Genomic DNA, 24713 nt, shown 5'->3' on the forward strand with positions numbered 1-24713 from the left:
ACTCTTAATGGTAGAGAGCAAACTGAGGGGTGATGAAGGGAGATGGGTAGAGGATGGGCTAGATGAGTGCTGGGTATTAAGGAGGGCACTTAGGAACAAATAATCCTAAAATTTGTATGGAACCAGAACAGACCCCGAATAGCCAGAGGAATGTTGAAAAAGAAAAGCAAAGCTGGCGGCATCACAATTCCGGACTTCCAGCTCTACTACAAAGCTGTCATCATCAAGACAGTATGGTACTGGCACAAAAACAGGCACATAGATCAATGGAACAGAATAGAGAGCCCAGGAATGGACCCTCAACTCTATGGTCAACTAATCTTTGACAAAGCAGGAAAGAATGTCCAATGGAAAAAAGACAGTCTCTTCAACCAATGGTGTTGGGAAAATTGGACAGCTACATGCAGAAGACTGAAACTGGACCATTTCCTTACACCACATACAATAATAGACTCCAAATGGTTGAAAGACCTAAATGTGAGACAGGAGTCCATCAACAGCCTAAAGGAGAACACAGGCATCAACCTCTTCGACCTCAGCCGCAGCAACTTCTTCCTAGAAACATAGCCAAAGGCAAGGGAAGCAAGGGCAAAAATGGAACTATTGGGACTTCATCAAGATAAAAAGCTTTTGCACAGCAAAAGAAACAGTCAACAAAACCAAAAGACAACTGACAGAATGGGAGAAGATATTTGCAAATGACATATCAGATAAAGGGCTAGTATCCAAAATCTATAAAGAACTTATCAAACTCAACACCCAAAGAACAAAGAATCCAATCAAGAAATGGGCAGAAGACATGAACAGACATTTGTCCAAAGAAGACATCCAAATGGCCAACAGACACATGAAAAAGTGCTCAACATCGCTCAGCATCAGGGAAATCCAAATCAAAACCTCAATGAGATACCACCCCACACCAGTCAGAATGGCTAAAATTAACAAGTCAGGAAACCACAGATGTTGGCGGGGATGCGGAGAAAGGGGAACCCTCCTACACTGTTGGTGGGCATGCAAGCTGGTGCAACCACTCTGGAAAACAGTATGGAGGTTCCTCAAAAAGTTGAAAATAGAGCTACCCTACAATCCAGCAATTGCACTACTGGGTATTTACCCCAAAGATACAAATGTAGGGATCCGAAGGGGTACATGCACCCCAATGTTTATAGCAGCAATGTCCACAATAGCCAAACTGTGGAAACAGCCAAGATGCCCATGGACAGATGAATGGATAAAGAAGAGGTGGTATATATATACAATGGAATATTATGCAGCCATCAAAAGGAATGAGATCTGAGATCTTGCCATTTGCAACGACATGGATGGAACTGGAGGGTATTATGCTGAGCAAAATAAGTCAAACAGAGAAAGACATGTATCATATGACCTCACTGATATGAGGGATTCTTAATCTCAGGAAACAAACTGAGGGTTGCTGGAGTGGGGAGGGGGTGGGAGGGATGGGGTGGCTGGGTGACAGACATTGGGGAGGGTATGTGCTATGGTGAGTGCTGTGAATTGTGCAAGACTGTTGAATCACAGATCTGTACCTCTGAAACAAATAATGCAATATATGTTAAGAAAAAAAAAAAAAGAAGAAGATAGCAGGAGGGGAAAAATGAAAGGGGGGAAATCGGAGGGTGAGACGAACCATGAGAGATGATGGACTCTGAAAAATAAACTGAGGGTTCTAGAGGGGGGTGGGGGAGGATGGGTTAGCCTGGTGATGGGTATTAAAGAGGGCATGTTCTGCATGGAGCACTGGGTGTTATGCACAAACAATGAATCATGGAACACTACATCAAAAACTAATGATGTAATGTATGGTGATTAACATAACAATAAAAAATTTAAAAAAAAAAAGGAGGGCACTTAGTGTGATGATTACTGGGTGTTGTATGTAAGTGATGAATCACTGAATTCTACTCCTGAAACCAATACTGCACTGTATGTTAACTAACTAGAATTTAAATTATATTTTGAAGAAAAAAAAATCTTTAAAAATAATAGTAAATAAATAAAATAAAATGCAGTGCTTTCCACATTTGTCTGACTTCTAAACCATTTTTTTGTTGTTGTTTTTGTCACTGAACATCTCTAGAGGCTTGTGTTCCAAGGATCAAACTTTAGAAAACACTGAATTAAAAGCTCTTGGAGAGGCATTGTTTGCAGCGGCAACAAGGTGGAAATAAGCTGGGTGGCCACTGCTAACCTCCTTTTTCCTTCAGGGAATGCTAGGCAGCCCTATGAAGAACAAGACAGATCCACAGATCCAATCAGAAAAGGCAGAACCAAAAATGTGGAGAAGGAAAATTTGTTGAGCTAATTTAGCTAATACTCAAGTTGATGAAAATTTGGGGGAGAAGCACCAAGGTACAGAAATAGAGTGCTCATTTCACTAGCACTTAAACTAAATTGGAATGATACAAAGATTAGCATGACCCCAGTGCACAGATAACACGCAAATTTATGAAGCATTTAAAGGAAAAGAGAAAGGAGACAGGACAGATCCACATGTGTTGGCATGGAAAATTTCCAACTTGTTTCATTAAATGCAAAAAGCAAGATGCAAACTTTACAAACTGTTCCCATTTATCTGTGTGTGCTTGAGTGCTGGTGATGCAAGGGTAAATATAAGTGTATAATTATGCATAGTAAATTTCTCAGCACATATACAAGACACCACAGAGGATTCTTTGCAGAGTGGCACTGAAGGTGAGGATAAAGGGCATTTTTACTTTTCATTTTATACCATTAAGTATTGTTCAACTTTATTTTTACCAATTCCTGTATTATTTTTATAATAAAAAAACACAAATTTTAAAAGCTCTCTGGAAACCCTTTTAGGTTAACTTTTGTAATTTTGTGGTTTCTTGAACCCCAAATTGAGGCTAAGTTAAGCCTGTCTTCTGGATGAGAAATGGTCAAGGCTTTATACCCTTGGGTCCACCAGAATGCCAACTCTTCTGTATTTTTGCACCCTGAGACTGAAGGAACAGTTGGATGACTGAGCACCCTGAGGAGTAACTGGCCCCTGTTTCGGGGCCCCACACTATAGGCTGCATCTAGGTTTCCAGAAAGCCAAAGAACCTAGCCACAGGGGCAAGAATGGAATGTTGAGTCCCATTGTAGGCAAACATTAACAGGCAAATCATGACTAAGCACGGAATCCGAGTCCAAAAACATCTAAGCTGGAAGGATCTTTCTACAGAGGAGAAACCTGACACCCAAAGGAGATAATTAAAGATCATACTAAAGATCTCAGATCTGAGACTTCTGACTCTGAATCTGGGAGAATTTACACAATGCAATGTTGTCTTCCAAAATGGGAAGAACGCACCTCCTCCCCTTCTGTCCACATGGACACAGGAGAATGTTCCTTGCTTGAAGGCTTTAAAATTGACCAAAGGAGGGGGAAAAAAAAACCTGACCAAAGCTAGACACAGTGGACTGAAGAAACAAAGTCCAATCAGAAAAAGCAGAACCAAAAATGTGGAGAAGGAAAATTTGTTGAGCTAATTTAGCTAATCTTCAAGTTGATGAAAATTTGGGGGAGAAGCACCAAGGTAAAGAAATAGAGTGCTCATTTCAGTAGCACATAAACTAAATTGGAATGATACAAAGATTAGCATGACCCCAGTGCACAGATAACACGCAAATTTGTGAAGCATTTAAAGGAAAGGAGAAAAGAAAACAGACCCAAATCAAAAGATCAAGACACATTTGTGCTGATGAAGGAAACTGGTGAGAAAAAATTCACAGTTGCCTTTGGCATTTACTCTACATACCTGGGAGGAATTAACTACTCAACTAGTTATATATATTGTAAACTTAGTGGTAACTATGAAGAACAAGGATAGCGTAGGTGGAGAATGAACTTTTCTTTCTAAGTGAATTGTCCGAAGGATGGAAGGTCTTTTTTCAATGCTAGAACTTCTATATATTTTTATAATGTTTATGTAAATCTTTATAAAAAGCACTATGTTTCCCAGCCTTGTTAAACAGAATCTGCTGCACACCATTTAACCTCTTCCTCAAGTTTTTGTTTACTTGTTTGTTTTTACATTTGAAAAATCTTTTTTCTGAGTTTTTGTACAGAGAGGCCCTTGGAACATTTGAGGTATAATGGTTCTGCCCATTGTTTTCTGTTCCTTATTTTGTATTCTGTGTAGGTTTTACAAAGCACTGGTAGATCTGAAGGGATACATTCCATTCTAGTAACAGTGAGGAATAAGATGGAGTGGCCCAAAGACAGGGGATTTATGAGGAAGTAGTTTCTCTTTTGACATTATGTACTTCTGAATCATTCCATTTCCTTTTTTTTTCCCTTTACAACAAATTTTCACAATAAAAAGTTTGTTATTTTTGGATCAAGTAAACAAATAATAGAACAGGTAAGGAAAAATGAGAAAATAGCACCCCTACCCCTGTTCCCTCATTTGATAGGAGTCTAGGGATATTTGGGGTCATTATTATTGCCCTTTTACAGGTGAGAAAACTGAGATCCCAGAGAAGTTTAATAGACTTGTCCAAGGCTGCACAGCGAGTTAGTGGTAGAACCCGAGTGTGAATCTGGGTGTTTTGGTTCCCAGGCCCTCACACCCTCCACTTGGCAATATAAGCCCCTGGCAAAATGCAGCCTACCCTGAATACTAATCTCAGCATGTCCTTCACTGAGAGTCAGTCAATCCATCTGTCTCTCTATTTCCCGCACCCTCCCCCCACCCCCCGTCATTAAACCTGGTCCTAGCAACCTCTGCTCCCTTCTAATCTGCTGTTTTTACTGTATCATGGGCTGGAAAGTCAAACATCAACTCCATATGAAGCATGCTGTAGCAGAAGAGGAAATAAGTATCCCTCTGTATGCAGGATTGATAAAGATGTGGGCTTTATCCATGGTCCCTGGGGTGATACTGCCTGCTTGGAAGCCCCTTCCCTTCACTGCCTCATTCCTACCCATGTTCCAGGTAGTTGATGTAAACCCTATTATATACATAGAGTCTGTCCATCTGTAGCCAGAGTACTCAAAAGCAAACCTAGATGAGAATATATTGCTTTTGTGATGATCTTAGCCAGTATAAGAGTAAAGAAAAGGCGAAAGGAAGAAAGGTGAGGAGATGAGACTTGGGGAAACTTTGTTTGCAAAATTAAGCCATAAGAGCAGAAGTGACATTAGTGAGGGCCCTAGGCAGGTGTCATGGGCAGATGGCATGGGGTGGTAGAGAAAACTCTGGTGTTTGCTCCCTGTAATCTTTATCAGACCCCTAGGCTACCCCTAACCAGCATACAATCCAAGCACAAATAATGTGCTGCTATAAAACATGGTTTCTAGGGAAAGCCTCTAGCTCTCTCTTCAAAATACTTTCACCTCTAAGCCCCTCCTGCATAAAAATTCTGGGATCCCCAGCATTCAGGAAATTTGGTCAGTCTTGACTTCCCAGCCACTCTCAGATAGGGTCTTCCCCAAGGATAAGTCAAGACATCATGATGGGTGACAGCTGCCCAGGGGTTTCCCAATGCTGGAGGGAGCTCACTTCTTACCTTGCCCCCCAGAACACCAGCTTGCTGAACCTGGACCCCCACCCAGCAAATAAACACCAGAACCTATGGAAGTCAATCAATCCTCCTTTGTGGTCTGAGTCACAGACATGTATCTGACATCAGCGCAAGCACGAGAGCACGCACACACACACAATCCCACATGCCCTTCAACCCAAGGCCCATGGGAAAGAAAGGTGTCTATGCAGCCCAGGGAGCCAATTTCTCCAGGCTGCAGTAATATTCACAAGGGGTGGGACTGATGGGAGATGCCTGTGTGCTGTGCAGTTAAAAAGATAAAATGATCTGTAAGGCTGGTAATAACCATCCCTGTGAAGAGAGACAAGCAACACTGAAACCATCATGCTAGGAAAAAGAAATGATTGCTCATTTCTTCTTATATTCACTGTCCCCACTGGTCACAGGAATCGTAGACATGTTTGGTGATCTACTTGGGCTCAGCTTGGGCTGGTGAGAAAAAGAAGGGAGCCAGGCAGAGATGGGTTTATTTCAGTTTAGGCAGGTATCAGGTCAGTATTAGGCAGTGTGGCACGGTGGTTCCCAAGCTAGTGCACTTCAGAACTTACCTGGGGGACTTTCATACAAAGACACATCTTAGGGCCCTCATGATACTTGCAGAATCAGAATCAGATGTTTGTGATGTTTTTTAAGGTCCCCAGGTGATTCTGTTGCAATTTGTCCAGGGACTGGCATTTAGAAACCACTGTGGTGGGGGCTATAATGGAAGTATAAGATACAGTTTGTCCTTATGGAACTTACCAGATAAGCAAAGAGGTAAGACTCATTCATAGAAAAGAGATTTAATTATTCCCTCATCAATGTTCAAATAGCGCTTTTATATGTATCTCTATAGTGCTTTTGTTTCCTTGGATTGGAAATGTTTGTTGATCCCTCTGTGAACTATTTGAAGGCAGGGTTGTGTTTATTCACTGTGGATACATTTATTCACAGTCATCTAACCACTTGTTCATCCTGTTACTTCAACAAATACTGAGTCTCCAGGGCGCCAGGCACTGTCCTAGGTGCTGGCAACACAGCGGACTGACACGTCCCTGACTTCCTGGAGCTTATATGCTGGAGGGTGTGAGGGTGGGGAGGAATAAAATAAACCAACGAATGAAATGAGTGCTACAAAGAAGATAAAACAAAGCCATGGGAAAAAGATGAATCAGGAGGCCAGGAGGCAACATTTAATAATACAGTCATGGGAGGCTTCTCGAGCTAAACCCCAAATGATGATGACAGAGATTCAGTGGCATGAACATCTGGAAAGAGCACCCACGGCAGAAACAGAAAGTGCAAAGGCTCAGCAGCCGGAAAGAACTAGAGTGGTGCAGAAATAGAAAGCAGGCGGGGGTGGCTGATCCCAGTGGCTGGCAGGAGAGAAGCAGGATGTGGCTGGAGGAGTGGGCAGGGGACAAACAACAAGAAGTCTTATAAGCCGTGGGGGGAGGGGGTTCTATTTTATTTTCTATTTCCATGTGATTTTAAGTGCAATAAAACACCACTGGATGGTTTTAACCAAGATGATTAAACAATATGATGATTTCCTTCTTTAAAATTCACTCAGTTTTGGGCAACCCTGTCAGGACCCGTCTCACTCTGGAGAGCTTTTTCTACATTTTCACTTAATAAACTTCTATGGCTTTAACTCACTCTCTGTTGTCCGCGAGATTCATTTTTCGACTCCGTGAGACAAGAACCTCGCTCTCCCGCATCATTTTGGTGCCGAAACCGGGGATCACTTCCATCGAAGGGTGAGTAAAAGCAGACTCTTTTCTTTTCTTCCCTGGGAGACGTCTCTCCCTTAATGACCTCTTCTCATAAACAGCAAAACCAGGCACCTGTCGGCCAGTTAAAGGTGAATAGTGCAGGTGCAGGTCTTAAGTCTCAGGTGATAGGCTTCTGGAAAAAGGTGTGGTCAATCCCCCTTCCTCAAATGAAGGGAATGTTGGCCTAACCCTACCCAGTTCTACTTTCTGTTCTTAAAGGACTTTCTCCCGCCTCAGGTCCTTCCAATCTCCGATGATCAGTAGGCCCTTCTAACCAGGGATTCAGTTCAGGGTTGCCTTTATCCTCCACAATTCCTTCTCTAAGAACCTGGGAATTTTATGGGTTCAGTGGTCCTGCTGACTTTGTCATACAGGGGAAGAATGTTGCCTGTGTAGATATAAGGTTTTTTTCATTTAAAAATGTCTTTTTTTGTGAGAACTTAGTTCAGGAGGAAAATCTTTTCCTCAGTTTTTGTTGCTTGGTATTTTTCTGTTAGATACAGTTTAGGTTTAATCACAGCCAGAGATCAAAACCCAAGTTATCGGCAAGCAGGATTAGAGCTATCTCTTTGTATGATAAGTGAGAGGGAACCCAATGTTACCTGGGCATTTACTGGAAAACTTTGGGCATTAAGGAGGGAATTACAGACCCCCAACCAATTCCTCAGTTGGTTGCATTAGCAGCTGGGACTTTAATGGGTCATATAGTTGAGGCTTTTTTGTTCCAACAACAGAAATATGAAATTATGATGATGCTAAATCTCAGGGTCCGCCCCCCTCAATAGGGCCATGCTTGCAAATGGAACCTCAGGTATACGGACAAAAAAAGCACCCAGGGGTAAGGTGAGGAAACATAACTGAATCAAAGTTTAAACTGTTAACCTCGCTAAGCCTTTATGATTAGGCCAGATTTTTTTTGGAGGGGGGGAAGTCCAGAGGAGAAAAGGAGGATCAGGTGAGGGACCAGTAAGAGTGGCTACTCCCACGGCCTGATCCCTCCTCAACCCAAGATGTTAGGCCACTCTTTCACCTTGGGTAGGAAACCATGGGGCACCTTGGTTCACAGGGGAGAGCTGATATGTAGGGACACCTTCATAGTCACCTCTCTGTAACAGGTACAGGGTAACTCTTACCAGGATCGTGAGATGGGAAACCATTGTCCGTGGGGACTCCTGGATTGGGTACTGCAAAGGGGTAATTCCCTTGTAAAACTTTCTAGTGCTTTCCATGGGTAAACATGGCAGTTTCTTCAAGGCAAGGTAAAATAAGGTGTGACCTTCGTGGCAAGGTAGGGTCTCTTCAGTTCCCAAGGACTCTCCCTTGGGGTGCCTTTTAACCCACTGGAAACCATTTGGATTACAAATTTAGGAAAGGATTGAGCTCCTGTAACACTCACTGCATGGCCACAGTGGGATCAGGTCTCTCCTGCAGGAAACAGGGTGGATAGACTGAGCTACCCTAGATCCATCCAGGCTTTCAGGGCTCTGAATCAGGACCCCGAGATAAAGGCCTCTTGCAGAAGGCATTTACCCAAACATGTTGGCTAGTAAACTCCCTGAAATATTGGATAATTGTCTAAATAGGCCTCCTCCAAATAAACCCAGGTTGCTGGAGGAAACACAGGCCATCCCTAGCAAAGGGGATGCTGACTCTCTCTCTCGCTCTCTCTCACTGTTCCTCCTAATAGATGTTAAGGCTTCTCCCTCACTCATTTCCCGGGTTAATGGCTATAATTGGAGCCAACAGTGGTTAGTCTACCTCAGGACGGGAACTTTAAGGAATATTCCCAAGCAGCTGCCGAAACTCCTTTGGGGAAATTCCCTGTCTTCTCCGGCCTGACGTGGACTGCCTAATCCCACTTGTTGGTGGGAAAACATAGCATTTACTCATCTGTCCAAGTGACGAGCTTTAGAACCAGGAACCCTTTTTCTTTTCTTGCTGCACTCTCCCTCTTCTGTCTGCCCCACCCCCTCCTGTTTCTGCACCTTGGGTGTGGCCTGCATACACCGCTCACTTTAGATCTCCCCACCTGTGTCTCAGATAAAAATTGACAATGGGTAACAGACTTTTAAAAGTGGACCCAGCTGGAACATAACTTGGTATTTAAACTAAGTTTGTTGGTTTAATTAAGATAGACATGTCTTTAAAGTTATCATGATTAACTTGTATTCTGCCAAGATTTGCTGAAGGTCAAATAAGCTCATGTTATCTCTGTTGCAATTTGTTATCCAAAAGATGGCTAAAATGATGGTTAATTGTATGTCTCATCAAAGTTTTCATAGAAATTGTTAAAATAGCTTTCAAAGTCTTTGGGATTAAATTCATTGGTGGACATCTAGGTATTTTCCAAATAGGATAAGGTGCTCAATCAGATAAGGTACATCAGTTACTGGATGTAGGTTTGTGCTTTTGACTACTTATTGCAAAGAGACTAAGGATATTTAAATCTGCTGGTAAACATGCTTTGTGCTCAACCAGTTCATAAATTTGCCATCTAAAGAATTCTGGTGTGACAGTTCACAATTGGTTACTACTTAGTCTTCACTGGAGACTAAGATTTCTAAAAGTGTAAAATTCGGCAACTCTGTGTAGAAAAGTAGGAGATGTGTAAGAAAGATATAAGGAATGGGAATACATTTTTGTTGAAGGTAAAAGAAAGCAATTTTGTCCTAAATGAGACTGGTTGTTTGCAGAGAAATGGCTTGGGACAAAATCTGAATGCAAAAGAAAGTTGTAGAAGGTTTGTGAAGAGAAATCTTTGGAAAGCAATTTTAGGTGTGGTCAGGATGGACTAAGATTAAAATAAAGGGATTTTTTTAAATTTTTTATTGTTATGTTAATCACCATACATTACATCATTAGTTTTAGATGTAGTGTTCCATGATTCATTGCTTGTGCATAACACCCAGTGCTCCATGCAGAATGTGCCCTCTTTAATACCCATCACCAGGCTAACGCATCCCCCCACCTCCCTCCCCTCCAGAACCCTCAGTTTGTTTTTCAGAGTCCATCGTTTCTCATGGTTCGTCTCCCCCTCTGATTTCCCCCCCTTCATTCTTCCCCTCCTGTTATCTTCTTTTTTTTAACATATATTGCATTATAAAATAAAGGGATTTTATAAGTACATTGGTATAAGATTGAAAGTCTGCTATCTCTCTGTTAAAAAGACAGAAAAGTTTTCTTGACTTGTTGGTGCTCTTGATAAAATGTAAATAGCTATTTTCTCTTTGCTTGCCCAGAAAAACCAGTTTCTATGTTTTGCCTTTATCAGGTCTTTGACAATCCCTAATCCTATTTAGGCATGTGCTTTAAAACTTTCTAAGGTTTTAACAAACTTCTCCAAGATTAGGCCTGTTTGTTTGGTATGTTACATTCTGGTATATGGCTATCACTCGATATTCTGGCTATTGAAGTATTATGTGACTCAGAAACAACTGAGTTTCTTTGTCAATTTCATCCTAATGAATTCTCATATCAGATCATTAACAATGTCCATTTCTGAGTTTTTGTCATTTATAATTGTTCTTATTCTCTTGCAAAAATGAGTTTCATCTTCAAGGAGGTTCAGAAAAAGGACTTCTAGGACAAATACAGGTATTCAATATCTTTAAGAACAAAACTAAAATGGGTAAATATTTCCAAAACTAACTAAAAGTTGTATTTTAAACAAGAATCGTAACATGGGACTAACTGAATTAGGAAAAAGTGATTATAGGGTTTTTTTTGTTTTTTGTTTTGTTTTGTTTTTTGGGGTTTTTTTTACTCTTGTTTGAAATACTCCTTGTTCTCTATAATGTTGGCTCTCCCAGATTTAGGAAACTTTAAGATATCTATGACTTACAAAAATGTGATAAAGTATTCATGTGTGAACAAATTAAAGCATTTAACTTTTCTCTCTGCCTGAACCCTCTGAAATTCAAAAGGCCTCAGTGAGTATTCTTTCTTCCATGGCAATCATAATCATTTGCATAAGTTCAATAAGAATCTGTTCTTCTTGTAACAGGACACCATTGGAAACATTGGTTATTTTACCAGGGTTTTGACTGGAATGTCATATTTGAAAGACATACATAGACTCAGATATGATCAAACAGCTTTAAGGAACTAAGGTTGACTTTATGAAACCTGGAGCCATAAAGCCCCTTGGAAATGTCGGCCTGATACCTTGCTTAGAGAGTTCCCAGCAGCCTCACCAGGTAAGTAAAGAATGTCACTTCCTGGCAGGTGCAGTAACCTCAGGATATATTGGGGACCTCGTGGAGAGGAATCTGCCCAAATCTACAGGTATCACAGGCATGTCTGATGACAATCACTTGGCTTGGCTTCTGGCCTGGAGAAGCTATTTAAAGTTCAAACTAGAGATTCCTTATAAAAATTCCAGCAAAGCAGATTCTAAAAGATCTATATGATCAATCATTCTTGCTGAGCTTATGTAAATAATGATGGCATTTGTTAAAACTGGACTTGTTTTTCAAACAAATTAGTCTTATTCGACTATCTCTAGAAATGAGGGTTATTATAGAGAGAAATTATTTCAATAACACACCTTTGTGGATGCTAAATTTTAGTTTTGATTGTCTTTGAATGTTTGCCTAAGCTAGACAACTTGAGGTAAACACAATAGCTCATGTAGACAAGCTCCTTGTTTGTTATTCTGTGGGGATAACAGGACCCCATGGACATATGATTACTTGAACAATTGGGAAATGGGATAGATTCCCCAACAATTGTGTAACTCAGCTATCACCTTGACCAATTCTATGCGGCTAGGATGACAAAATGGACTCTTTAAAAGCCAGAGCGTACCCCATGGAGATAATGGATGGCCCCACTTTATGATTAGATTGGATGATGCACTTGGGGATGCCCTTATCTCCTGAGACAAGACTTCTCCCATTTGCCAGTGATTCCTTGGATCAATTAGGATATTAAGGCTGGACCTCAAACAAAAAGGGCTTCTTGATGGTTTCATCTCTGATGTCATTTATCCTAGAAGCCACCTCTACTGACCTACAATTGCAAACAAAGGCTTTAACCAAGCATCCAACAGCCCTCCTGGTAAAAAGAGCCTCAAAGCTCACCATGGGACTTCCAGGACTTACGTTAGGACTGCAATATAAAATAGGCAAAACAGTATGCTTGCTCAGCAGGACTCTAAATGATACTTCCCAGGCACTGGATGCACTCAGCCAAGAATTTAAAGAAGTCAGAGAAGGAATTCTTGAGACTGTCTACTATTGCTACACCCTTTGGGGTGTGAAAAATTTCCTCACATTTGTTTTAACTCCTGCAAGGTGTCCCAATTAATAGGATGCATTTGTGATCAATTAAATAAGATCAAGATATCCACTGATCCATTTGACAAAATTGGTAATTGGGTATTTTATTTAAGGGATGTGATCATAATTTTGGCCCTAACACTTGTTTTATGTTCATCCTTTTGCATGTGCTGATGCATGTACCATTTGCTGCCCACCTGACTCCCTGGAGCCATACCACAGCCCCTGGATCGACCCCTGGATAGATTCTAACTGCCACACAGCCTGCCACCCTATTTCAGCAGGAAGCAGCCAGAGTGGTCATCGTCCCATTCCCTAACGGCAGTTAGGGTTACTATTCCAGGGAGAGGAATGAATAAGGCACAGGTGGGGCTAGGTAGGGAGAGATAGATAAGCAGTTATGTGATCAGGCTCACAGACATCCCAAAAATGTGGAGGTATGCGAAAACCAGAGATAAGGGAATAAACCAGACCACCCTGCCCTAGGACCACCCTGCCCTTGGTGTGGAGGGTGGGTGTCTTTTATGATAATCACCTGTGACCAACAAAGAGTAACCAGACCCTAGGGGGAGGTGGGCCATTGAAGGTGTTATCACTAGTCCTTGCTCAATGGTTATATCAGTAGAAATGTTAAAAGGATTTTAAGTTCCCTGGTTAGCTTTCTATAAAAGACCAACCTTAAAGGCCCTCATTGGCAACCCTGTCGGGACCCCTCTCACTCTGGAGAGCTTTTTCTATATCTTCACTAAATAAACTTCTATGGCTTTACTCACACAAAAAAATAAAAAATAAAAAATAAAATTCACTCAGTTTTGTGGGAAAATGGATTGAATGGGAGCAGTAATGGAAGTGGGAAAGCAGTTTCAGAAGAATGGACAGGAGACAGTGGGAAAGGCAGAAGGAGCGTAGGTGTGAAGAAGTGGCTGGCACAGCACACACTTTGGGGTGAAGAGAAAGGAATCAGGGATGACTCCTAGATTAATGAAAAAGTCCAATGTCTGGAACATAATAGTAAGCATTCGATGAATGATTACCAAACAGTGGGGTAAATGAGTATAAAACAACTCCACACCAGCATCTCAAACATTACCGCATGCCAGTATGTCCAGGGCAGGCAAAGTACTCTGGGCCGTCAAGAAAGATGTCAATGTGGATTCAGATTGTCCAGGAAGTGGGATTTGAAATTTGACTCAAAGATGAGTAGCATTGGGATAGAGAAGCAAACACTGGAGAAATTCTAGACCAGAACATAAAAATAAACCTGATATGTTTTGTTTTTGTTTTTTTTTCGGGGGGGGGTGTTTCTTTTTTTTAGCTCTGGGATTTTTTTAAGGGGTGGGGGGGTTTAGGAAAGTATAAAGGCAACTGTGTTGGCAAAGCAGAGGATAGAGATACAGTTGGTTGGATAAGAAAACAGGAGAAGACTATGAAGCCTCTTGAAAACCAGGCAGTAGTTTTGATTCAAAATGCAATAGAGATCCATCATGGGTTCTTGTCTAGGAAAGCAGCATGCTGGCAGCAGGTGATTTATATCTTGGATTTAGATGGCCTGGGGCTGGAAGTCAGTGACACAATACCGTGAGACAGCAGGTCAGATAGAATTAGAGTAATCCAAGCACTGGGTTCACCAAACTCTCTTCTCTGGAAAACAAAAACAGAAACAAACAAACAAACAAACAATCATAATGTTCCAAGCCTGGGCCCCAACTCAGAAGACAGATATATAGAACCAGAGGTCCTCGGAGCTTGCCAGGGGGGACAGGGCAGGAGAAGAAGTGGGAAGTGGTCAGTGGGAGAAAGTAAGTCAGCCCTGAGCCAATAAAGCAACACTCACTAAAGTTTGAAGAGGACACATGAGTTTTTAGCTGCAGGTAGCTGGGTGCCCTGGGCCAATTTGCGTATTTTCCTTCTCCTTCGGATTCCAAATCTAAGTAGAATTCTTGGTCCTCCTCAGGGCATTAGCAACTGCCATGAATGGGCCATGTCTATGGAGAACATCCTCCTTGGTGATCAGAGATTCAAAGACCAGCCATGACCCAAACCCAGCCTCCCAGTCCTTGCAAAGTGTGTAGCGATCACTCAGTAGAGAGAGGAAGAGGGAGAAGTGAGACTCTTATCACATTCAAGATGCTGCTGGAACATGTATATATATATATTTTGTGTTTGTGATTATATATATATATATATATCACAAATCTAAGACTTTGAGGACCTAGCCCCATGCCCCAGCAGGTCAGTGAACTATACCTGGTCACTTGGAAGTGGAGGCCACAGAAAAGGGTGATGGACTACGGAGTCAGGCCTCCTGAATGGAAAGGAAATGACAGAATGAAAGAGAATGGCAGCAGCCTCCCGTGGTGGAAACTTGTCATCTTACAGCCTGGGAGTTGTCTGGCTTTTCCAACCCAGGAAGTCAGGGGAGGCAGGCCCAACATCCAGATGGGCAGGAATACAAAGCCAGATTCCTCTAAAGAGGCTGGAATGGCTCTAAATGATAGCCACCTGCTCAGGGGCCCAGGGGAGCCTAGTTGGTTAGAAATTATTCATGGTCAGGCCACGCTGGACTGCCTGGACGATCCTGCACCTGCCAGTCTTCGCTGTGGTTCAGCACAGATGGCAGACTCCACGCCCCTATTTGTTTCTGAAGCACAGCAGCTAGCACCAAGGATGCAGTCCGCCGACACAGAGCCAGGGACGCCACACGCCCCTTCCCAGCCCAGGCTCCTGGCCTGTACGGTAAGAATACCACACGGGTGTGCACACGCTCATCAATCACGCAACACGTATTTCATTTTTAAAAAAGATTTTATTTATTTATTTGAGAGAGAGAGAGAGAGCGGGGGAGTGGCAGAGGGAGAAGCAGACTCCCTGCTGAGCTCCATCCCAGGATCATGACCTGAGCCAAAGGCACACGCTTAGGCGACTGAGCCACGCAAGTGCCCCTCAACAGATATTTCTTGAGCGTGTCATACGTGATGCTAGGACTTGGTACAGACGATGAATATGGCAGCGTCCCTTACCTCCAGGGGAAGACAGCCAGGAACACAGATCACAATCTGTTGAATACCTCAGTGTTGTTACAAAGAGAGGTTAGGGTACTTAGAGAAATTTTATCAAAGACAATATATTTGTGCTGTCTTTCGCAGGAAAGGAAGGATTTTCCCCAATCAAAAAAAAGAGTGAAAAAGAAACTCCCAGAAGAAGAGCAAGCATGTAAAATGTACAGCATCTTGAAGGAGTCTAGGGGAAGGTCCAGGGATAACAAGAAGTTTCCTATGGCCAGCAGCAATGACAGAGAAAATGAAAGTGCCTCAGTCAGCTGTGGACAGATTATGAAAGGCCTTTGCTAAGCGGTCTGGATTCCTGAGCAGATAGAGACATAATCAACAGTGCATTAGAAACAAACAGATGCTGACATCTGGTGCTCAAGGACTTAGGAATGCCTAATTGCTCCCAGCAGATCACATGTCCTCCCCATGACATGTTCAAAGGCGCTTGCACACAAATGACATGATTATTGGTTGTGCAAGCCCTATATTATCCCGATTCAGGTCTCATCAGAAGTTTCACTGGAACATGTGGCTTAGACTCAAAGACCTATGTAGGACCTTATGTTCTCTCTGGACAAACACATGGGTGAGTCTGTGAGCACAGAATAAGAGAAAGAAGGGAATTGTGTGACCAGACCCTGCCTTAACCCTTAATCCTTCTGTTTATGCCCAAAGAGCTGTGGCTAGATCGCCCTCTGGAGGCAGGAGGCAGAAGAGCAGCAAATCTGAGTGCAGAGGACCTCAGTGTGGTGACTGAGGCGATTAAACATTATCCTGAGTACCACATAAAGGGCGACGTTCTGCCCCCAGTTCTCCCCTGTGATCTGTCACTGTGATCTCTGAAAGAATCCTAGATATAAACAAGGCTCTTTCTTCAGCACAGGAGCCTTCTTTCCACACCCCAAATGTGAACTAACAGAACCACAAGTCTCTCAGGTGTGTTTCACTGTTCCAGATTTCCAAGGGATGTATAAAAGATGCACAACAATATCACTGCACCCTAGCTCCCAACCTAGCTTCAAAATATAGAAGATATAAACAAAGCATTCACGTTTCCCAAACAAAAGCTAATTCCCACTTTGTTGCCAGTCTGAAATACAGCGGAGTTGTAAATATCTACAAAAGGAGAAAAAAGAGAATCCTAAACTAATTTGGGAGAAACTTGCCATTGAGCGGACTTGGTCACCATATGCAAATCTTATAGAAACTCAAAGCTTTAATGAATCTGCTCAGGTCTGAGGCAGGTGGCAGTAGAAGCCATCCAGGGTAGTGACCTTGATCTCAGTGATGTGACCCATTAGCACCCAGGGAGTGAAGGGTGGGGTGGCAAGTGGACCCTAGCTTATTAGATCAGCAATTCTCCAGGGCATCTTCAAAGGCCAAATGAGAACACTTTCCTCAAATTTTCTAGTCCCAGGACATTGAGTTTCACTTCTCCAGTTGCAGCCCAAATATCTTCTTCTATTACCAGGTTTCCTCCTGCAACAATGCTTGACTTCCCCAAATAATAATATGGCAAATCAAATACCTCTATTCATGACATCATCCCTGGTCCTTCCAGCTGTAAACAACCTCTGTTCTCACTTAGAACTCCCCTGGCCCTTATCTGTGCCTTTCTTGTAATTATGTATGTGTATAACTTCTCTTTTCTTCTGTTGGAAGATTATAAACTCTTTGAGGACAGAACTAGGAACAGTTACAATGGGGATTTTTTCCCCCTTCTGTATATAAGAAAGAGAGACTCCATAGAGCTCTCCCATGGAGTCCAGGGTTATTTCATAGTTCCCACTGCTCTCAAGGTGACCCCAACTGATCTTGGGGGTGAGACACAGCCTGCAGAACTGGTCATACACATGCAGAGCAGGAAGTGGCTTGGCGGTGTGCTTTGGCAAATGCAAGGAATCTCCCAATTTTGGCCCCAAACCTCCCACCTCCAATACCTGAAATTCCACCAATTAGTAATACATTCCTTTCAGTCTTTGAGGTTTTTCTTTTTTGCAGCCCCCTCTTGAATAAACCCTAAATACCCCATAGAAGGAGAACATTGTACGCTCTAACCATGCAATGACTTAGCAAGGGATTCACTGGCTATTAGATGTAAGCAAAGTTGACCGGAGTGTGTGACTGTGAATGTTTCAAGGGCCAGGCATTACAGCAGGGATCTGAGAGTATGAAAATCCATGAGAGGAAGGCTTGTTTGTTTTGTTTACTTCTGTAACTCCAGCACCTTTTATGGTGCCGGAACATTGAAGGTGCTCAGTGAATGTTGTTGAAAATAATGGATGAATGAGTAAGAATGATGGGGAGAAGTCCAGAAGACAGGTATTCCCCAGGGGAAGGTCAGAAGGCCAGAAAACAAACTACCTGAGGAAAGCATTGATTCCTTATTCTTCTTGTGTGACTTCATAGTAGCTCAGACAACAAGAAGTGCTCAAGAAACTCACTGCAACTGCTGTATCCTTGCTCTCTACAATTTGGCGGGGGCACAGGAATAGCCTACCCTGCCTGTCAAAAATCAGTCTCGCCACCAGGGGGCAATGCAGACCGAACACCAAGGTTTTCTTGTCTAAACCGCTGGTGGCTGACAGCAGGGGGCCCCCAAATGCTTTGGGACCACCAAATACAGCATCCCCCTCCCTGCACACTCATTAATATCAAAATCTCATCTAAGCAGCTTTGCTTCTCAGACCTGTAACAGAGACAATAGTTAAAAAGTCATACCGAGGGACGCCTGAGTAGCTCAGTCTATTGAGCTTATGCCTTCGGCTCAGGTCATGATCCCAGAGTCCTGGGATCCAGCCCTGCATGGGGCTCCCTGCTCAGCAGGGAAGCCTGCTTCTCCCTCTGCCTTCTGCTCCCTCTGCTTGTGCTCTCTCTCTCTCTCTCTGACAAATAAATAAATCAAAAAAAAAAAAGTCATACTGAAATCCACTCAATAAAAATAGCGGCCTGTATTGGGGGACAGGAAGGAGAAAAAGAAAGTTGGTACTAAGTTCACTGTAAGGAACATTCCCTGCTATATTTTTCTAAGCAACACTAAGGCATTATCCCTATGGAGCCTAAAGCATCCCACGGATGATTCATATTTAATTGATAATTAATATGCAGCGAGTTCCACGTAACATCTATGAAAAGTATACAGAACCTTTCTCAGGATTGATGCCAAACACTAGACTGTTATCTAGCATTTGGAATCAAACTGGGTCAGGATCTTAGTAGTCTGACCCCTTCATTGTTAAACTATTAAAAGGGGTTGAGAGCAGGAAAGAAACATGCCCAAGTCAAAGAAAGAAGCAAAAAGGAAATATTTATTAACCTAGATATTGTATCCCATTGGACATATATAGTACTATATTTATTTAACCCCTACCAGGCCAACACCCATTTTCTCAAATGAGAAGGCAGACGTAGGGAAGGATTACAACACTGTGTTTTATTTTACCCGGTCTTTCATTAATTTATTGAGCTCTTCCTTGGGCCAGGAACTATGTAAGCAATAAAGATACTGAGAATATAAGACCTAAGGTGAGTGGGACAAATAGACACAGAGATTGTCACAATTGAGTGTAGAGAGGGTTTAGCCTCAGTTCATCTTTTAAACCAAGGCTACATTTTGCTGCCTTCTGGTACATAGTTAACACCCCTTTCCCAGGGCAGGGTCTGTCATGTCCCCTTTGTATCTCCAATATTTAGACTAGTACCTTGTTGTCCTCTGTAAATGAATGGGCCAAATGGATGGAGATATAGATGGATGGATGGATGGATTGGTGGGTGGGAAGATGAACAAATAAATCGATTCTAAAGACCATGAGCCAAAAAAGGGAAAGAAATGAAGGAATATTCAGTGAGATAGTAAGTAAGTAAGTCTTAGTCATAGTGATACTCTTATTATCTGCACAGACATTTGATCTCTTAGTGTGTTGTAAACCCCCTTAAAGCAAAGAACTTTCCCTGTATGTTTTCTATCACCCACACAGCCTAGCACAATGTTAGGTACCCTCAGGTGCTCAGTAAAAGTTTGTGAAATCAAATAATATCTTTCCGTGTTTGACTTCATTCTCTCTCCTGATCCTTCAACCACTTTGGACAAGAGAGTGGGTAGGGTTCTTCCACCTTTCATGCAAAGGGGAAGACAAAGCCACAAAAAAGTGAAGTGTATAGGGGTCTAAACTCTGGGTCTTAAAAACCCAGCTTCTGGAGCAAATCAATGAGAGAGCATGTAGCCTTTAGAAGAAGCATCCCAGAGGTCTCAGCCCTGAGGACTGAGGAGAACCTCCCAGCTGTGTCTAGAGGAACGCTCCAAGCTTGAGTCCCTATGAGCTAAACGTGTTCACAAGCATCCACGCATGTGAGAGGCAGTTCACTCACTGCCAAAGAGGCAGATGTAAGAGTGGGACTGGCTGCTCTAGAAGAGAGAGGAGAGGAGGAGGTGGGAGTAGGATCCCAGGGAGGGGCCTTGGTGGAGCAGCAGGTATAACCCTCCAAGGCTAGCCCAGGAATCTCAGAGCTTGTCCTTTTCACACCCCTCTAGCCCAGTAGGGCTAAGGGTAGAGGTCACCCTGAGGGGTCGAGATCCAGTTAGAGAGAGACACAGAGAGAGAGAGAGAGAGAGAAAATAACCATAAAAACAGCCTCTTCCAGACATACAAAATGGGCAACAGACACATGAAAAAAATGCTCAACATCATTTGGCATCTGGGAAATCCAAATAAAAACCACAATGAGATACCACCTTACACCAGTCAGAATGGCTAAAATTAACAACTCAGGAAACAACAGATGTTGGCAAGGATGTAGAGAAAGGGAAACCCTCTTACACTGTTGATGGGAATGCAGACTGGTAGAGACACGGTGGAAAAAGGTATAGAGGTTTCTCAAAAAGTGAAAAATAGAGCTACCTTATGATTCAGCAATTGCATTACTAGGTATTTATCCAAAGGATACAAATATAGTGATTCAAAGGGGCACATGCACCCCAATGTTTATAGCAGCAATGTCCACAATAGCCAAACTACGGAAAGAGCCCAGATGTCCATCAACAGATGAATGGATAAAGAAGAAGTGATATATATATATATATATATATATATATATATATATATATATATATAAGAATGTTACTCAGCCATCAAAAAGAATGAAATCTTGCCATTTGCAACAACGTGGATGGAACTAAAGGGTATTATGCTAAGCGAAATAAGTCAGTCAGGGAAAGATAAATACCGTATGATTTCACTCATATGTGGAATTTAAGGAAAAAAACAGACAAACATAGGGGAAGGGAAGGAAAAATAAAATAAGACAAATCAGAGAGGGAGACAAACCATAAGAGACTCTTAACTCTAGGAAACAAACTGAGGGGTTGCTGGAGGGGAGGTGGGTAGGAGGGATGCGGTAACTGGGTGGTGGACATTAAGGAGGGCACGTGATGTAATAAGCACTGGGTGTTATGTACAACTCATGAAACTAATAATACACTATATGTTAATTGATTTTAAATTAAAAAAAAAAACCTCTCCCATACCTGTATACATGTCCCTTTTCATGCGATTTTGCTCCACTTATCAAGAAATGGAGTTTATGTCTCCTTTCCTTGAATCTTAGCTTGTCCTGTGACTTGCCTTTACAACTAGAAAAGGTAGATATAATATTGTATGTCTTCCTAGTTGATGTCTCAGCAGGACTTGCAGGTTTTCTGGTTCCTTAAATTAGAATTCTGCCACTACTATATGACAAAGCTGAGCTAGCCTTCTTGAGAATGAGAGATCATGTGGAGAGAGAGGCGTGGATGACAGCAGACACTGACCACCAGACATGTGGGTGAGGCCCTCTCAGACCACCCAGGCCCACCACGTGACTGCAAACATATTAGTGCCCTCTGCAGAAAGTGCCAAGCCTGGCACCACCTAGTGGTCTTCCATTTTCTGTCAGGATCTTCTTCCAGAGTTGAGCCAGCCCAAATTGTTGATCCACAAACTTGTGAGGAAATAAAATGGTTGTTGCTCTAAGCCCTACCAAGTTTGGGTATAAAGCAAAGATTATAATATATGTATATGTGTTTTTGTGTCTATGTGAGTAACTGAATGCTATACAGATACCAGCATCAGAACTAGTCAAGTGAATAAAGCCTTAATATACTCTACTTTCAGATTTTGCCTTCTAAGTCCATTAATATAAAATTTGTTTGGTGGAGCTGACTTTTTTCCTCTCTTTTCTTTCAGCAAGAGAAAAGAATAACCAGAATTTGGAAGAAATTTACTCAGTTCTTAGGAACGTCAAAGATGTAAAGGAAGGGTCCAATCCATGGGTTTTTCTTCGATGAACAGAACACTCCACGGTGTGATGTCAAGGAACTAAATTGGAAACCAGGCAATGGCTGCTTGAGGCCTGGTTTTACCACTCATTGGCTGTATTCTTTTTCTTTTTTTAATAAGTGTACTGTTTGCCAACAGTTCTTTTTTTTATTTATTTATTTAAGAGAGAGAGAGGGAAAGAGCACCAGCAGGAAGGGCAGAGGGAGAGGGAGAGAGAATCTCAAGCAGACTCCATGCTGAGTACAGACCCCGACAGAGGGCTTGATCCCATGAGATCACCACCTGAGCCAAAATCAGGAGTTGGATGCTCAACAAACTGCACCACCCAGGCGCCCCTCATTGGCTGTATTCTTGAGCATAATCAGTTTCTTCTCTCTACACCTCAGTTTCCCTTTCCGTAAGAGGAAGCTTCATTTGATAGCCTCTAGGCCTCTCTCATCAATAACATTCCTTGAGTTCCTGGTGAGAACGTGTTAACCCTTTTCGTTCACCCCATCGCATATTCCTTTGAGTTTATAAAGAGCAGTAGATATGGATGGAGAGTGCATCTGTCCCTTTGGGGGTCAGAAAATAGGACTTAGAAAAGGGACTTGAGACCCCTTAGATAATACTATAAAGCAGCAGGGGAGTCAGAGATAGAATATACACATAGCATCTGCATTTTGAAGATTGGCTCAGACATCCAGGTTATTCTGGGGCTCAGATCCAGAGAATCGCATATAATCTGTCTAGCAAATTTAGGTTGGAACTAAAAGATGGAAAAATATGACTTTTAACCTTGATACAAGTCTGATTTGAATGTACAAGGATAAATCATGCCTGCTTTCTCTGCCCTCCATCTATTGCCACCATTTTTCTGATGATGACAATGACCGTTCTCCACAGAAGGTCTATCTTCCTAACCACCTTACATTGACAAGATTATTTGTTTCTTTTTTTAATTTTTATTTATTTATTTTTTTCCATGCAGAATGTGCCCTCTTTAATACCCATCACCAGGTAACCCATCCTCCCACCCTCCTCCCCTCTAGAACCCTCAGTTTGTTTTTCAGAGTCCATCGTCTCTCATGGTTCATCTCCCCCTCTGATTTCCCCCCCTTCATTCTTCCCCTCCTGCTATCTTCTTCCTCTTCTTTTTTTTTTTTAAATGTGAAGAAATTAAAGTTCAGAATGGTGAGGTAAATTGCCCAATGTCACATAATTAGGAATTTCAAAGCCAGGGAATAAACCCAAATTTGTCTGTTTCTAAAACTTACAACCTTTTCTGCCACATCATTCAGTCCCTGGCACCATCTAAGAGTCTTCTACTTCCTGCCATAATCTTCTCCCAGAGCTGAGGCCAAGTGAGGGGAGGGACTCTGTCCAGAAGAACATACACACAACACCTATGTCATAGAGCTGTCATGAAAACTGAGCTGCTTATGAACAGGGCCACAGCACTTCTTGATATGGCTGTTTCAGATCCACCGTGGATAGAACCTGGATTGGACCTACTTCATCCTAAATTCTAAGCCTCTAGAAAATTGAGGTATTATATAATTCCAGGGAATAAAGAAACATGAATGACTGCAGAAGCTTGGAGCCCCTGTCTGAAGCTTCGTGAGATGGGGCTTCAGTCCCTCCTCCCAAATAAAAAGCAGTCAGAGATTACTACATATTAGGTGCATGTGCAAGATTGTGGTCCCCAACCCAAGGGAGCTTAACCTCTGGACTACATAAAAAGACACAAAACATGTAAATGTTGAGCTTTGTGGAACTAAAATACAGTACAACAAGAATGAGAAAATAAAGATCCTTAAGAACTAGAGAGGAAAGAGAAGATTTCATGGAACAAGAGAAGTTTGAGCTGAGCCTTGAAGGAAAAATTGGCCAAAAGAAGAAAGAAGAGCCCTCTCAACACTGGGAACAACATGAGAAGCAGCTTGAGTGAGAGGAATGACCAAGCTTATATAGAAGACAGTGAGAAAATAAACCTCTCTGAGGCGGAGGTCATAGGAGGAGGAGACGGTAAATGGCCTCATAGTGGGTTGGAAAGCCAGTTGTTAGCAAAAGGGAGAGATTTGGTACCTAGGCCCCATCCATCTATCTATCTCACTCTCTAGAAGACTGAATCCATGCCCCTCTACCCACACAAACCAACAGGCAGACATATGCATGTATGCATGTGCATGCACACACACACCCCCTACTTTGTATTTGTTCCTGTCAGAAACCAGCCTGTGAGATTGTTGTGGATTCCAGAGGAGGGTGGGGAGGGCCAAGATAGCAGATCATTGAGGCTCTAATTACATATCTTTGAGGTGGAAATTTAGTAAAACCACAGACTTGGAACAACATAAAAGTGCATAAAACAGACTCATCCGTTCATTATGCAAAGGAATTGCTCATTTATGGAGTTTGGATTACAGTAGAGAGCTCATAAAGCAAAACGATGGTGCTTTATGGAATCCCATAAGTACCAGCACGTTGTTCTTGTCATGAAGAGCACACCTGTTGGATTTAGCCTAACCAATGCTGTGGTAGGTCCCCCACTTACTGAGGAATGGCCCCACAGTGCCATCAACCTCCAGGAGTGATGAGGAAAAACAAGGACCAAGAGAAGCTAGCTGAGGAACAACTACCTATAACAACTCTGAGATCATAGGGAAAAGGTTCCATCAAATAACTATTTATTATGAGAAAAAGTACTATAAATAGTACAAATATTGTCATGCTGCGGGGGAAGGACTTGGAAAAGGA

General features: G+C 42.3%; 2 non-coding genes across 2 annotated transcripts; both read left to right on the forward strand.

Annotated features, from left to right (window-relative positions):
- Positions 1–2386: 2386 nt before the first annotated feature.
- Positions 2387–2489, forward strand: LOC118518201 (U6 spliceosomal RNA). Its single transcript, XR_004908526.1, has one exon. It is a non-coding gene; the product is annotated as a U6 spliceosomal RNA (small nuclear RNA).
- Positions 2490–3579: 1090 nt separating this feature from the next.
- On the forward strand, positions 3580–3682 carry LOC118518200 (U6 spliceosomal RNA). Its single transcript, XR_004908525.1, has one exon. It is a non-coding gene; the product is annotated as a U6 spliceosomal RNA (small nuclear RNA).
- The last annotated feature ends 21031 nt before the right edge of the window (positions 3683–24713 follow it).

The sequence above is a fragment of the Halichoerus grypus genome, chromosome 3 (assembly GCF_964656455.1).
Source record: "Halichoerus grypus chromosome 3, mHalGry1.hap1.1, whole genome shotgun sequence".
Taxonomy (NCBI): Eukaryota; Metazoa; Chordata; class Mammalia; order Carnivora; family Phocidae; genus Halichoerus; species Halichoerus grypus.